Here is an 18,091-nt window from a genome sequence, read left to right as displayed (position 1 = left end):
TGCTTCTGAGTGTGAAACATTAGCACGATTTGTTTTCTCCTTTAGCATTCTTTACAACTTAAACAGAACCTGCATCTCATAACAGATTTATTCATTTCTTATTCTTTTGTCTTCATCTTTTCATGATTTCAGTAGGCATAGTCTTTCTTTCATTTTTCATTTTTCATCTTTTTTTTAATTTTTATTTTTATTTATGCCTAAACCTACAGTATCTGTTTTTAGGCAAATTCTTTCCTTGTTAAGTTCTTTACATTATTTAAGTTATTTAAATTGCAGAATAATAGTGATACTCAAAACTGTCCAGTAAGTTTATTCTGTAGACTTTTCAATGTGTCCTCTTGGCATCCTTGTTTATCTTTCAGATTTTAAGTTCTTTGCAGTACAGATTGTTATCATTCATTTTGCGCAGCTGCTAATTTTTCCATTTAAGGAATAATATTAGAGTCTGAGTTCAACAGTTCTGTTTCATGCAACTCATGCATCTAGAAAAGAAAATATATGGAGTAGTATGAGGACAGGAATTACCTTTCTCAATTTTTGGTTGGCTAACAGTGCTGTAGAGTAATTTGTACACCTGATTATGCCCAGTGATTGATAGTGGTTAATTTATTTGGAAGATCACAATGCCAAGACAAAATGAAGAATCAGCCAACAAAAACATCACTTAATCATATAGATAACTCTAATTTTTTTTTCACTTTCAGATGTATTAAAATGTTTTAAAAATACAGTCTTTGAAAAAAGAACATCGTGGTGATTCAAGGTTCTCTTTAACTGAAAATTATTCATACCCAATAGAAATGACATTTTAGTTTTTGATTGCCAAAATGAACTTTATTAGTATGTCATTAATCATTGTCTTGGAGGTGACACCTGAGGAAGATGATTTAGTGGAGATTAGATCTTTCAAATGTAACACTGAAAATATCACATTTATTTCCAGTATTAATCAGTTAATGAAACACATATTAACAAAAAATGACATTTATATACATGTAAACCTGCTCATATGAAATTTCCCTGCTTTCTATTTAGGAGTATTTATTTTTCCACATTTCATATTGAGTTTCTAGTTTAAATTCAAATCAATTGTTAGCAATGTATTCAATTTAAAATCTATGTAGTAAAACACATTAATTTAACACAGTATAACACAAGAATATAGAAACTTGTATGTGGTAGCGAATATAAACTGTTTTTTGAAAAAAAATCATGCCTTTCTCTATACAATCAACACCTGTTAACACACTCAAAACAAAACAAAGCACTGTTTTTATGTGATATGGGAATTATCAGATGAAATAGTGACATCAAAGTAATGACATATTGATTGTTATCATTCAAGGAACCGTAACTTGCATATAGTTTATATGAAATCATTTGAGAAGAGTAAACATGAAGCAACTGTTCCTTAAATTTTTCTATTCATTTCTTTCTGTTAAAAATTATTTGTAACCCATTTTTACCGGAATCAAGTTACCATAATCTTACATTTTCTAAATTAAATTATTTCTATTATTTCTATTATTTCTATTATTTCTAATTCTCCCTAAGGATCCATATTAAAATTGAAAAGTCTGAAAATCAAACCTTTCAACAGGAAGTGTTATAACTGTTTTTAGTAGAGGAAGAGAAATTCAGCTGTACTGCTCTGATACATTCAATCAATCATTCAGTCTGTTACTAAGAAAGTAAATGTATCATTAGAATAATTTGTCTTTTTGAAAGTTTAGGTCACTGCAATTCCAAAGAAAGTGTATTTAGTGAAGATAATTTTTGTAAATAAATTTATAAATACAGAATATTAAGAGTTTGTTTTACACTGAAGTTATTTTTTTTTATATATGTGAAGATTGTTGTCATCCAATTCTTAGAGGAAAATTTTATAAAGATAATATGTTTTATTTCATTTTATTCTGAACAAATAATTACCTCCTCCCTTCTGCCCTCATTCACTAATATGATTGGTAAAAACTGTTTCTTGATAATGTAAAATAAACTTGTCTATGTTATGGTTATGCACATACACCACAGCTATTACAGCATAAACATGATTTTAAAGGCTCTCTATATAATATGCATATGAAATATAATTAAGCATTTTAAAAGAACATTAAGAAATAGAAAACTATAAATATTACTTTTTCAGAAAGAACCGTGTTCATTTTCAAGATGAATGACTAATGTGGAATCTAGGTAATAAATATGATTTAGACCTCCTAGAATGTAGAGACAGTTCAAACAAGTTGAAATTAATTGGTATCTGTGACATCAATTTAAAAGATATTGAGAAAAAATAACATCACCCTTCTTGTTTCTCAAGTCAATAAAACATGAGCTACCTGGAGTTCCTTGGAGTCTGGGTATATTTGATACAGTCAACAGTAAGAATTGTCACCATACATCAGCAATCCAGAACAGCAAGGAGTTTGAATAGCTGTAGCCATAATCAAAAATGTATTTGATAAGAAAGCATATTTGTCCCTTCTCATCCTCTACCCTGTTTTTCCTCATGACAGCAGCAGTGGCACTGTGAGAAATAAACACTTTTGCCCCAATTAGGTGTTTGGGAATAGAATATGTCTACGTGAAAGACAATGAGGGAAACTAATAGAAACTTTAAAGGAAAATCTCTGTACTACAATAATCTTAGATGTACTGGCATGCTTACAATTATATCTGTCTAAGTTGTGTGCCTAAATGATGTCACTTTATAAGAAATCAAAATAAGCCTTGCATTACTTAACAATTTCATGAGGGAAAAAGTAAGAAAAAGAGAGTGAGGAGAAGAGAAAGATGAACAGAGAAAGAGATCACAGGTCTGGGTTCTTATGTTCGTCCAGATATAGGTGTAAAGAAGGTGGATGTCTGTCAATCTGCTGTCCATGAAAGTGCTCTTCCAGAGGTCCCAAGTCCACTCTCACAGATTTTCTCAATCATCCCTTTGTGTATACTGAGTTTAGGGGGTTCTCAGTCAACAAGTTCACAGTCAAAACTTAAAAACTACAGCTAACAACTTCACTTGAAAAGGGGAGTTTCAGCCAGAGCTAGTCCATCTGGTATCCAAAGGGCTCCCTTGTCCAACCAGGTCTTCATGTTAGCCTGTAGTCATGGTGATGTTCTCATATTCCAAGTGTTTGAGACAATTCCAAGTATACCACAGATAACGTGTTTTTTGTTGGTCTGCTGTACCTGTTCATCAATTTTCTCATTGGTTAAATGAGAACTATAAAGTTTGCAAAGCATGATGCTCTTAAGTAAAAGGTGGACTATGTATGTAATAAAGTACAGCTCAGAATTATATAAAATGAAATAAAAACACGAGAAAAATATTTGTCCTCTAAGCATATATGAAGAATGGTAATTACAAGCCTGTTTGGGCCTATTGATTGAATTTTTACAGTAATATAGTAACTTAAGACTCTATGAAGGAGTTTTAATACCAATCACTGTATTTTCTCCATGACAATATATTCATACAGGAAAGAGAATATGCTACCAGCAGCTAGGTTCAATGAAGTCAGAGGTCTTGGAGCTGAAGCTAGAAGTGACTTCATTGTTTATTTTATATTATTCTCCTGAGCTAGTACATTACTTATATTTTATTCACAAACTAGAAGTGGTTGATTTATCTATTTATTCCATGTCTTAGGATGCATCAGACCCAGCACTGCTAGTCAATCAGAGGAAGGGATTGTCCTGCTCTGGTCTTCAGTGATGCCACCTCACCTTGAACACTGCTCAAGTGGCGGCTGCAGCTCCTCACAGGGAGCAGAGGGGCAGCACTGGGCTCTGCTCTGTGACAGCGACCGGATCCGAGGAGGGCTGTCAAAGGAAGGCAGGCTGGGGTTTGGGAAAAGGTTCTTCACCAGAGGGTGGTGGGCATGGAACAGGCTGCCCAGGGCAGTAGGCATAGCCCCGAGCTGCTGGAAGGGAGGGAGAATTTGGATAACGCTCTCAGACATAGAGTTGGAATTCTGAGTGGTCTTATGTGGAACCAGGAATTGTATTTGGTGATCCTTGCACCTTCCTGGGTCCCTTCCAAGCTGGGATATGCTATCGTTCTATGATTCTGTCTATGTATGATTTGATTCCAGGATTATTAACCTCTTAATGTAGCAAATTATATTTTGTTATATTAGAAGCTGAGGTAACTTGTTTTCATGTCTTTAAAATAAACATATTTTAATGTATTGGTGAAGCAGTAATTAATAGTTTTCATGCATTGCAACTATAAAATAGAGGCATGGGAATATTAAATTAACTTTTGAGTGATTATTTAGGTTGAATTATGTTTTGAAAAATATCTTGCCTTTAGGCTCTGTGGGTTTGTTTGTTTGTTTTAAGAAAACTTAAAATATCCTTAGTTTTAAACATTCTTTGAGAGGCGACCATTTATGAGGTTCCCTTAATGAAATTAACCATAATTCCTGATAAATGTAGGCTACTGCTTCACCAAATAATAGTGTAAAACAAATTTGTACTTTTCTTCTTATTATTTTAATATATCTAATATTTACTTTTACAAAACCATTTCAGGAGATTCCAAAAATGCATTTATTTTCTAAGCATGTTTTTTAAAGAAAGGTTATCATTCTAACACAACTTTGATGACAAAACAGGCAGTTATTACAGTGATAGTAAATGCTAGTATCAGAGTGGTCATAGTGAATGCAAAATAAAATTGCTTACAGGACTTCTTTTTCCCCCACAGTTTGTTTTTAGGTAGTTTTTTTATTCTGATTTTACTTTATTTTTCAGTATGTAATTATTAAGTATGACTAAACCCACTATATTTTCTCTGTTTTTTTTTCATTCTTCAATCTCCATTATGTGAAGAACAACTTTCAAACACTTCTTTTTATTAATAAGTCCCCTAGGATGAGATAGAAATGACGCTTTTTCTTTTCCTTTTAACTATTGGACAAAATTATTACTGGATCTTATGCAGTATAATAATGTTTGCCTAAACCTTTTGTTGTTTTCTGAAATTTTGTCCGACATAGGCCCTGCAATCTCAAGCAAGTTGTAGAAGTACATTTTTATGAGATTATGAGACCTCAGAAGAAATACTGAGTGTGGAGCATATTAAGATTGGTTATGCTAGTAGAAAAACAAACATATAAAAGGATACAAACATAAAAACTTTAGAAAATAAAAATTACTTAAGAAATTTCCCAGGCTCTGATTCTATTTGCTTTTATAATTTAGGACACTGACAGGGACTATGGATTTTTATTCCAAAATTATTGCTTGCTTTTCCTTTCAATGTCTCCTCTAGAACCAGCAGCTTAGCATTACAAGTACACTACTGAGCATTATTGAGAGTGTTCAATCCTCTCAATAGAAATCCCATTTTAAAAACCTATTTCAATAGTCCAGGAGGAAGAGATTGAAAGACAGATACATCACCTGATGTTTTTCAAAACATAGGTTTCCCTCACATTTTCAGGATTTCCTGCACGAGATCTTAATGAAGTGACAGCACTCTCCTTTTAGAGTCCATAAACAAAGTTCTCTTTACACTTTCTGAGAAAACTTGAGAAAAGAGGAGCTGGTACAGTTTCTTTTGCTTTTTTTTTTTTTTTTTTTTTTTTTTTGTCTCTATTCCATTTGCAGGATTTTTTTGTTTACTGAGAGCCTCTCTCCCCCAAGTGACTTTTATCTTTTAAAATTTAAGAATTGTAGAAAGCTTTTGAAATGTAACCACTGAGTAAAATGTTTATTTACTATTGGCTTACCACACCTCAGCTTGTATAATGTAGTAGGCATAGCCATTTTTGCCCCTCATTATGGTTTGTAATATACAGTACACATTAAAAGTGAAGTCTGTTGGTATTTGTATTTCTATGACTAGAAACATGTAACAGAAGGTGACAAAAATTCAGTTCCTACAGATATGGTCCAGCCTTTATGATACATTGTTTTTGTGTGATACTCAAAAGCCCTTAAAACTGAGATTCTATGTACCAAAACATGTAATTATGTATAGCAAGTAGTAAGAAGAAAGATGAAAAGAGAGGAAAAGTGGTCAGTAAACAAGCTGAAAAGTAATATGTATAGTGAGTTCTTCCTGTTTTCAATTATTATTTTATTTTCAGTCAGACTGTAAATTCATTGTCTGAGAAAGAGACATTAAGGATGCTCTGAAATAGTTTCTCAGGGATTATTCAACTTCTATGACAGTAACAGGTTAATCATGTATTCTTCCATCATTGAAAGTAGTGACAAGTTCAACTCACTTATTGTAGCGTATTAAATTTTTTAGCCTGATTTTTAAATGTGAGTATTTTCACATATGTTTTGCTGTCAAAATTATATATATATATATATACTACATTTACAGCTTTACCTTTAACTTCTTCATGTGATTCATGAAGAAATGGCCTTTAACTAAGATCTCTGAACTGCATACTCAAACTCCATGGAATAGAAACTTCCATTACAAATGAGCCTTGGAGTAGAAGTCTCTAAAAGTATATGGGGGTTTATTTATTTATTTTGGGGGATTCGTTTGATTTTAGTGGCTATGACTTTCTCCTACTCACTATCTGATTAGTCTCCTGTTAGTTTAAAATTAAATCAGGTTAAAAAAAATCTATGATTTCATACCAGGGATAAATGGACTGAGGGTTTTGCAAAACCTTATTTATTTACTAAATCTTGTTTTCTTTTCTTTTCTTTTTTTTCCAGCCAAGTTAACCTCCACCAATTTTTTAAAAAAGTATCTTTTTTCTCTAGAGTATGGAAACTAATAGAGTACATTAAATAATAGCATAAAAGAATACCTGTGCAGTAATGAGATAACAGAAGATCTCCCAAATGAATATAGAAAAGGAACATGTTGCCTAACCAACACTTTTACCTTTTTAAAACTGATAACAAATGATTCCAATGGTAGATAACATTTTCTGGGATTTTCACAATTCTTTGGTAAATTATATGGAGATGTTTTGCTTTGCTTTGTCAGTCAGAATGAAAAAGGACAAGGAATGACAAGCTGATTTTAAAAATATCATATAAAGACCTTTTTTTTTTTTTTGTCAAAAATGGGAAGTTGCACTTTTCACTACTGAAGTTCAAAGTAGTGGCACACTGATGGAAGGATAATGCCAAACACATGGTAGAAAATCACTGACTAATTCCTCTTATTATGTATGTATTTCCTGACAGAAAATCCAGTTATCAACTTGTTGCATTTTCTGATGGCTTAGAAATCATAGAAAGTAGTTAGCAAAGACTACATGCATCAAAAGGAGTTCAAGTAGATAAGACTCAACAGTATAATTGACTTCACACGCGATAAATGAAATCTAACATTAAAAATGTAAGGTATCACACAAACAGTTTCAGGAATATAACAAGAAAATGAATAGGACTGCAAGAGGCTTTGAAAAGTGCCTGTAAATTAAAATGAATGGTAAAGACTATGCCTTATTCTTGTGATTAAATAAATTCAGCAGTGTGGATAGAATACAAATACCCATTACATCATTACAATGAACACAGGAATAGGGAAATAGTAGACAGGACTGAGATAAGTTTTTTTTAAAATCTATCTTACTACATTAAATGATGCAATTTTTGTTTTAGTTTTATCTGTAATGTGAAAATTCAAGGGTCAGTTAAAAGGTTAACCACATTAACACAACAAGAACTAACCAGTTGAGGTTGATAATTTCCATTTTGGAGTTTTTCACTAAAATGATATAACTGGTAAAACATTTGAGAGTTATTTGAAAAAACCCTAATCCTAACACCCCCTCCCCGCCCCCTCCTCCCCCCCCCCCCCCCTTCCCTGTCGGTATCAGAATGGATTAAGTCATTTAATGGAATTGGAATGAAAAGGATAGATATCTGCCTGAGCTCATCAGCACAAAATGCTGTAACAAGAAATTTAATCTTAAAGTTATCAAACATTCAAGAGGCCTTAACAAAAAATGCAATCTTAATATTATCAAACATTCTTTAGCTATCTTCTGATGTCCTATCTTATAAGCAGAGCTGATTGAATAATGGGTTATTCACTGGAAAATTGAAATATAAAAAAGTGATTACTTTTCATGAAAGATCTAATTTGAAGTGAAATTAGTATACTGTAATATATTTTGTATAAATTTAAATGATTTTGAAAAAGTAATGTAACTTTAAAAGGTTAAGTATAGTTCAGTCTAAAAATCTCCATTTGGATTTCTAGTGTCTGTGCATTTTTATATTTTTAAAATTTGGCTCAGGTTGGTCTCATCATTGTTTTTTTGCTCTTGTTTCTAGTCTATATGCAAAATTCAGGATGCATATTTCTACCCTTTCTTTAAGGATGATTGTTAAGAAATATAATCTTTACGATTACTAGATTTATTTATTTATTTATTCAGCTGTGATCATCAATATCCTGTACTGTGTTCAGTTTTGGGCTTCACAACATAAGGATATTAAAATATTAGAATTTGCTCAAATGAGGGCAAGAAAGGTCATGAAAAAGCTGGAGAACTTAACATACAAGGAGTGCTCTCTACCACTTACTCATGAGGGGGAGAAGAGAGGGAGGTGCTGATGTCTTCCCTGTAGTGACCAGTGAGAGAATGAGGAAATGGTATAAAGCTGTGTCAGGGGAAGTTCAACTTGGGAATTATGAAAACATTTTTCACTGAGATGGTGCTGAAGCACTGAAACAGACTCCTGAGGGAAGTGATCATGGCCTCCAGGCCACTGACATTCAAAAAGCATTTGGACAGTGCTCAGAGGTATATTCTGATCTCAGGAAGCCCTGTGTGGAGTCAAAAATCAGACTTGTGCATCCCTTCCAGGTCAAGATATACAATAATTTGTGATTCTATTGTTCCATTAATAAAAAGCTCCGTTTCAGTTTTACTGTGACCAAAGTGTATTACAGATTATTTCTATGAACTATGAGGATTCTAAAGAGAAACCATATAAACAGAACTTAATGTCACGTTTTCCAACTGCTTAGGCACATGCTCCTTTCTAATGTGGGTAATGAACTAAATCTGAAAAGAATGTTCATGATTGGAGGAAATATTCAGAATATGAAAAGGAGCTGCTGTACACTTTTGATTATGTGTATATTATTATTATATATGACACAATAAAATATTATAGATGATTTTTAAGAGCAATGCAAGCTAACTGTTGAAAACTGCATTCTTAGCAATTTTAGTGCATATTTTTCGATTCAGTCTACAATGGAGCATCTTGAAATATTTCATTAGTTCTGTACTTTTTGAAAACCTGACACATCTATTGTACCATCTCAATTGTATTTTTTTTTTAAATAACTGGTCACAAACCTATTGTTAAATCAGTTCTGAAAATAGGGGTAGAGTATACAGAAAGCCCATCTTTTCTGCTTTGAATATAGGCCTTTATATCCTAGATAGCACAGAATGTAAGAAGTACTTAAATGAATATACATATGAGAACAAATAGGAAAAGTCTAAGGTTATTTCATTTATACTTTTATAACAATCAAAAAGATCTACTACCAATTCACACAAATGCACAGTTATTAGAATATGTATAATAATATTTAGTAATATGTATTATTAGAAACTACAAGATATCATTAATATTAGTTAAAATATAGCTAAAATTGATTTCTGTAGGTTGCTCAAATTTATAGCACCTATGCACACCTGTTAGCATCAATTTTTTTTTTTTTAATGTGAAATTTTGTTTTTTGAGGAGTTTTCAAGAATGCAGGTTGATTCTGGAGTATGTGATCATTTTCAGTACTCATTTTTTTGCAATTATATTCTGACTTTATCTGTGTGTAGAACACATACATGCACAAATTTACTGACAGATGGAAAGCAAAATGCATTTCCAAGGACTGCTGGGCTATCCCTACAGGTCTATAGTATATGTCATGCACTTATTGCACTTCCACCCTGAGCTGAAAATTTGTTGTGAACAAGCCTGGAGCCTCATTAGAAAATTCTAAAGAAATAATACTTTTCACGTGTCCTTGGATTTCTCAAAGGAGTTTTCATACCTGTATATTGGCCTGTATATACGTCCTTGCTCAGGACATAATCAGTCTAACTCAATATTTTGTCAGCTACTCTATAAAGTTGATGGACAGATGCAACATATTCAGAGCAATGAGATAAATATATGAAAAAAGTATATTTATCGAGATGTATCTTAATGTTCACCAGTTAACAATAAACTTAAGTCTTCAGCTATAATTTTTACCAGTCCTAAGAAAGTAATTACAACAAATATAATAATTGTAGATTTTCTTGAAATTCACATGTATATTAATCCAGACTATTGCTGATTCTGAGGGACTGCTTACTAGCTTCAGAGCAACGACTTCTTTTCTTCCTTTAATAATCCCTTGGAATCAGAACAGGCTTTTCTCAAAGTCTTCATGTGCGACCCTTCTAAACATTTATACACTGTAATCCAGTCCTTTTTCATCCTTGAAAAAAGAGGAGTGAACATATTTAGCTCTTGAAGCCTTTTCTGATAGGACTTCTAATCTCCAGCTAAGCTTTATAGCACCCACACAACACTTCCATTCCAAGGCTGCAAACAACATGGTTTTCTGATAAACTCTGTAATTGAATCATTATGTTTGCTAAAACATAACTAGTACCTCTGCCTGTACACCTTAAATCCTTGCTAGACTGTTTTGAGCAATCTCTGTATATTCATTTTCTATCATCACAAAATGATGTAATTTTTTATTACCCTTGTTACCTATTTTATTACAGTAATACTCTTTCCACGTTCATTAACCCAAGCTGAACATAATAGAGTAACATTAAATTTCCCTCACCTTTTTGGTGGTTTAACTGTGGTTAACAGCTACCACCCAGCTCCTTGCATACTCTGCCTTGGCAAGATGGGAAGAAACTATGAAAGACCCAAACAATAAAAGTTGAGGGTTGACAGGCATATCATTTTCCAGTTATGGTACTGTTGTGGGCAAAACAGACTAAATCTATGAAAAATAACATAAATTATTCTCAATTAAAAAGAGAAAAAAATCTAATTTGGGTAGTGGGAAATAAAACAATGCCTTCCTTTTCTCTTTCATTTCTCATGCTGCAGCATAGATACTTGCTCCTCTATGGTCTTCTCCACAAGCTGCAAGGGAATCTCCTCCCACTCCTCCTCTGACTTTGATGCTCATTCAGCTGCATAGCGCTCATTGCTTCCCTTCCATGCTCTTATTCCAGTACTTCTTTTACCCTTTCTTTTGCACATTTTCCCATACATGTCATCAAACTTAGTTACAAGGTTCAGCTGTGCACTGCAGTGGGGTCTTTGGATGGCTGAAATCAGCTGCGAGTGGCACAGGGTAGTCCCAGCCTTTCCTCAGTGAGCCTCGGCTGCTCTTCCTTAATCATCAAACTCACTATACCTGCAATCCCAGTATACCTTCAAGATGCTTTCTTCTTTTTAACTTCCTTTGCACTATAGAATCATAGAACCCTTAGAGTTGCAGGGTATCCTTAAAGGTCGTCTAGTCCAACTCCCTGGAATCAACAGAGACACCTACAGCTCAGAGCTGAGTCCAGTCTGACCTTGAATATTTCCAAGGATGGGACACCCACTACACTTCTGGACAACTTGCTAATTTCATGGCAAAAATAATAGATTTAAGGCAAACTGCCTGTGAACTAATTGATAAGAGAGGTTTATATATTGTCCTCTTCACATTGTCTATTCACAGAACCTATAAAGTAGAAGTTTTAAATACCATCCTTTCCTGAGAATTGAAATTTGGTATATTTCTATCTTTAGTCCATTCATCGTTCACTATTCGTATTCACTGTAGAGGTGAAACACTCCTACCAAGGTGCCTGAGAAGAATTTGTGGTTCTGCACAGGAAAATGATTGATATTTAATAAAATAATTTTTTACTCAAGGAAAAAAAAAAGGAATAATATTTGTACAGGAAATATTATATAAAATAGCTTTAAATGCCTATGAAGCCATCTGTTTTTTTGCACGCATGATTCAACAGTCATGTTTTTTTAAAAAAAGATAAAAGGTTGTATTTTGCTGTTAAATCTTTTATCTTAACCACCTATATGTATGCTAGGTTTCTATGCATGAAAGTAGGCATGAAGATTTACCAAACTTTGTGAAATTCTCTGAAGTGAATTTCTGCTTGTTGGGTTATAGGTTGAAACAAGTACCTGTATTCAAACACTTTTGATTTTGCATGTACAGTTATGTTCATGTGATGACTAACTAATAAGGTAATAATATTCTTTTATCAATATTTGCTACTAATTTATTTGAATACTGAAATGGATATAACTATAGCTTTGCCTTTGTATATGATGATTGCACTTCTATGCAATAATTTCCATGTCAGGCCCTACGGTAACATGGGGAAAGTTTGAAGAATTTCTGTGCAATTTATCTATGCTTGATTTATGGTGCAAACTCAGAAAGGTATTAAAGAAAATCAAATAAAGTTGTATATTAAACTAAAATACACAATATGATATTTCAGTCCTGAACTTACTTTCATTCTGTATGATATCTCTTTCTTTCCTCATATTTGAAATCTTCATTGTGAAACTTAGGCAAGGGCCTAGGTGCTCCTTAGAGTGCTGCCACTTTCTGATACTAGATACATGATGAACATTAAGGTCTATCAGAAAGAGTCTGTACATTTTTAGCTTGCTGAGTGTGGTGTAACCTTTACAGCAACAGCCCACAGACTTTATGCTAGGCTAACAATGGTGACCTCGGGGTATGTTAGGCTTTACCTATGCTTGGACTATATGGAAGTTTCTGGAAGCTTGTTTAGCTGTAACAGGCACCTAAAAAGGTGACTTACCTCATTTGCTTTAGCTTTTGCTTAGCTTCTGACTGACTGTATAGTATGACTTCTATTGCTCTATGTACTTTTTGTAAGCAGTAGATTGTAATACTAAGCAGTTAAATTGTATGGAATGAACTATATATGACCCTAGAAAACTGCAGTGGAGAGTACCAGGGATTACTGTAGAGGCCTTGAAAGCATGGGCACAAGAAGTTCTCAGACTGCTGGAAGCTATAAACAATTTACCAGTGGTTAAATATCAGCTATTGATTGCATCCTTGGGAGTTAGATAAAACCATTTAACAATGGAAAAATGTAGCTAATGTCTGTAAAACATATAATGTGTACCAAATTCAGCTGTCGATCATGGAATAACAGCAGTGAAGAAAGAGTAATCTTTAGCTTATAATAGAAAATGTAGAAAAAACAATCCAGAGTAGATCCCAGAGTGAAGAGGAAGAAATCTTCATCCTCAGCAACAAACTCCTTCCAGAAAGAGCTTAGGATGCTGATCACTCAGTGCAAGCATTTCTGAGACTGAATCTGTCTGAAGTTGAGGACTTGGAGGAGAGGTCCAGAAGCATGGATAACAAAAATTTTAACTGTTATGTTGTTGGGATTTTTTATGCTTAATTTGATTGTTTAATTTGACTGTTTCAACTAGACTAGCAATAACCATCTTTTAAAGTAAGGTTTATTGCTTTAACCTACATAAACAGCCTAAATTTGAGAACAAGAGGCTAATGAGAATTTAGGCAACTTGACATCTAGTCTGGATACAACGTGAATGAGGACAGAATTAGAATCAGACAAATTCAGACTACAAGTCTGCAATCACTTTGCATGCTTGGAAATATTTCAAAGAGAATCATATATGCATAGAATTGCAGAAATATAACATTTTCTGATAACCTATATTAGTGATCTGACTTTCTTTCTGTGACTCTGCCACTGTATACATTTTCTGGCCCTACCTGTTAAACAGTTAACATTATTTATAAAATAGTGCTTAGAAAATAATTGCAAAAACAAACAAACAAACAAAACACCACACACAGAAAACAAAAATAAACTAACAAACAGCAAACAAGAACACCAAAGAAATTATAAATTGTTCTGTACAGTCAAGACAGAATAGAAGGTCAAAACTCTTCCACATCACAGACTTGGCTTTATTTTATTTTATTTTTTACTGTAATAATTCAACTTTACTTTGCTAAAAATTCTGGAACTGTTTAGATATTCAGAAAGTGTAATGAATGTATTCATTCCTGTTACCTCCAGTGCATTTCTAGGCTTGTCTTTCACACACAATTTGCAGTTTCAATGAGAAAAACTGGAACATTAGGAAATAGATTATCAATATAGAGAGTTTTCTTCTTTAATTGATCCATGATATAACTTAAAGGCATTGTATCCCTTCTGTCAAAGCACCAAGGCCAATTCCCTGCTGAGTTGATATACATATCACAAAAAATATTCTGAAAACAAAAAGCTAAATTAGTGGGAAATGCTGTAGCCAAAGTCTTCATCTTTATAGTAGCAATAAAGACGACAGTTCTTTTTTCCCAAAACTGAGTTGCACTGAGATTCTGAAAATGAATTAATTTCATTGTTCTTAAATCATGCCAATGTTCTGAGAGTCAATTTTATTTTTATTGAAAGGTCTTCAATGAAACTCATTTAAAGACAGAGGCTACTATAAAAATTTTAGATAGCAGGACTAAGCACAGTGAGCAACTCAAACAAATACTGCAAATCCTGGTGATATCTAACAGTTGAAGTACCATCTTGTGGCTAAAACAGTTGCAGAGGATAGCCCCATTTGGATTTATTGAGGCACTTTTCAGGCAATACAGTACTAGCCCAGGGAAGAATATCCTCTCAGCAGAACTAGACAAATTGAAAACTAGCTCCATTCACAATCTAAACTGTTAATTACCATGTTTCACTTTTCTCATTAGAGTAATAAGGATTTGGAAATTCAGTTGACTCTGTGTTAACATACCTACTCATCCTATCCTTCCAGGGTAAGAATATTATTAACTATAGCATGGTAATATATTATGAAATAATTTAGCCAAAAACAAACAAACAAACACAAGCAAGGTGGTATCATGACTACAAAGTATGCATTTTCAATCTACATAAGAATATCTAGGAAGAAAGGATTGTGCTATCATGTTCTAGGTCTTTTATGTCTTCCATGTTCTACACAGGTGTTACTTTGGACTTCCACTAATTTCACAATCTGCAAAAACAGATGTGATATCACACATATCATCTTAGTGCCACCCATTGAGTGAAATGCTTTTTATTCTTCATTCCTTCTGTTTGACTAAAATTGTCCTCAAATCTAATATCCTTTCAGTATTTCTGTGGTTGCAACCAAAAACCAAAAACAGACCCAGAGGTTGCTATAGTTTTTCCTCTTCCCTATTTCAAGCGGAACTGGCATTCTGCATCTTAGTTTCACACGTGCTTTAGACAATTTCATCATCTGTACATGCTGTAATGTATAATATTTCTCTTACTTTACCTGCTGTTCATGCTTATCCTGCTTTTTATTCTTAGTTTTGTTCTATAGGTCCTGATTTTGAAGACTTTAGTTTCCTATCTGTCATTATTGTGTTTTGTTTTTATTTTTTTCTTTCATTCTGAACTTTAAGAAATCATGATTCAGATACCACAACTGGGCTGGAACTTGTTCCTACTGCTTACTGGGACTGTAGTTACTTACCCACACTATTCCCACACATGATGTAGAATATCTAAAGTTATGTCTAGTCTAGACTTGCAATTAATACTGCAATTAATACTGCAATTAATCAACCCTTTCATCATAGTGAAAGGCAAAGGGGAGTAGCAGATGACTGTTTTCTAGATATCATCAAGTCCAACCCACCTGCGAAGCAGGCCTCCTACAGCAGGCTGCGCATGTACATGTCCAGACAGGTCTCGAGTATCTCCAGAAAAGGAGAGTCCACAACCTCCCTGGGCAACCTGTTTCAGTGTTCTGTCTCCCTCATTGTGATGAAGTTACTTTGCATTTAGGTGCAAAATTTCCTATGCTCAAGTTCATGACTGTGTCCCCTCATTCTGTCCCCACAGACTGCTGAAAAGAGGTGGGCCATGTCCCTTTGACTCCCACATCTTGGATATTTAAATCCATTGATCAGATCTCCTCTCAGTCTTCTTTTCTCAAGACTGAACAGACCCAGGTCACTCAGCCTTTCCTCATAAGAGGTGCTCCAGACACCATTTTATTAACCATGACTAGTTAAGATAAAACAGAAATTTGAAAGAAAAAGAATTCTCAAGAAGGTAATCACTTCATACAGGTGACAGATAAAGTTAAATCAAGGCTACACAGATTACTGACCCTAACACAAAGTTAAAATTCTTTCTCTTTTCATTTCCATTCTTCTTTTCCATTTTCTCACTTAATTTTCACTCCCTGGTCCCTTGCCCTATTTTTTCCAAAAGACTTCTCATTTTTCAGTGAAGATCTCATTCAGGATTTCGGTCCCTGAGTGTACCTGAAATCTCAGAATTCATTTGTTAGGAAAAATTTTTACATCCATCACAGAATTTACTCATCAGATAAAATTTGCCTATTCCTATCTATACATATTTAGTTTTCAGTTCTAAACACTCAGAAATATATTTAATTTCTCAGATAAACTAAAAGGATTTATGATTTTAGAGGAGCTATAAATTTATCCTATATTCAAGGGAAGAAGAATTGGCATATTTTATCTTTTTCCCTAGTGCCCAAAAGCATTTTACTACATCCCCTACTAGACAATAATCATGACCACATCTCTTGGATGTAACTGTACAAATTTACTCATGAACTGTGTTTATCTTTTTTCAGTTTTACAGCTATGAAGAACTGTACAAAAGGAATTTCATTCAGTCTTCTGAGTTCAAACACAGAGTCTTGAGATTTGACAAATTTATAGTAATTATGATTGCTAGTACTTCTACTAATTGTACAGAAGTTTCAGCTTTCAAGCCTTTAAAATAATTAACTGATTATAGACATGTAAGCCTGTGTTTTGTTATTTTTTATTTGTTTGTTTGTTTGTTTGGATTATCAGTAGTTGTCTAGAAAATAACACATTCTAAAATATTGTATAAACCTCTGAGAATATTTATCACGTTAAGGGGTGAAGCAGCACAGATGCAATTCCTCCTCTTTTAAAAAACTACATTGTAAGGAAGGATTTTTCAAGACAGTATATGAGGATTTTTCCTGTGCTTAGAAGAGGACAGAAACATCAGAGTTAATGGTATTGTGTGTAGCTCTGGAACTGGAGCAATACAGCCTCATCATACTTGTTCTCTGCTGAGGTTAATTAGCTCCATGGAGATACCATACTGCTGTAATGCAAATATGAACGTTTTAGAATTCAGTTGAGCATACTGCTTAACACATAGCTGTTGTGTTGTGTCACATGATTGTGTCAGCCTTCTCAACACACACTTTTGTAAAGTTAAAGAATGTAACTAAGAGCATATTTAATATAAAGACAGTATCCCAAGGACTGAAGACGCTTCTGAAAACCTCAAAGTTTCTCACTCCACTAATACCTGTTCTCTGTAATTAAACTGAATATATTTCCAGTGGAACTGCCATGTTTACATCCAGTATTTAGGGACTGATGAAATCTGCCCAACGCTGCTCAGCTGTCACCTACCGTTTAATTTTCCCATGAGCAATTTTTCCAGGTACCGACTAGTATTGATTTTGCTTAGAGTCCTAATTCTTGCTTAGCTCAGCTTTCTGAATCTGTGTTGTTATAAAAGACAGCTTTCTGTGAATTGCAAGAAAAGTCTAAACTCTGATGGTTTCAAAAAGTAGCAGAAAACAAAGATCTCTGCAGTTTGGCTGTTGGAATTTCTGAGAGAAAAACATTTTGTTTGTTGGATTTTCTGTACAGCTAAAGGAGCTATTACATTATGTAAACATCAGCACAAGACTGGTATAACAACACTTTTATTTATGTAAATGCATAATGCTGTTTATAAAAGCAAATAAGTTTACCACTATGATCAGGGATCGATTTCTTCACATTAGTGTGGCAATGATTTCTTCATTTGCATATTATTGAATGAATTTGTCTGTATTTGTCTTTTTCAATCGTTAATATGTAAATTCCACCTCCCTTGGTCTCACTTTGGTGTTTGCTCTCTAATTTATTTTAATTTGGCATGACATATAATTGCAAGTCAATCTTAATTATAGGGGAAGGTTCAGTGAATTGAAATGTATG

The sequence above is a fragment of the Cyrtonyx montezumae genome, unplaced genomic scaffold (genome assembly GCF_038088225.1).
Source record: "Cyrtonyx montezumae isolate F1298 unplaced genomic scaffold, pur_monq_1.0 scaffold_8, whole genome shotgun sequence".
In the NCBI taxonomy this organism is placed as follows: Eukaryota; Metazoa; Chordata; class Aves; order Galliformes; family Odontophoridae; genus Cyrtonyx; species Cyrtonyx montezumae.
This window is presented reverse-complemented; position numbering follows the sequence as displayed.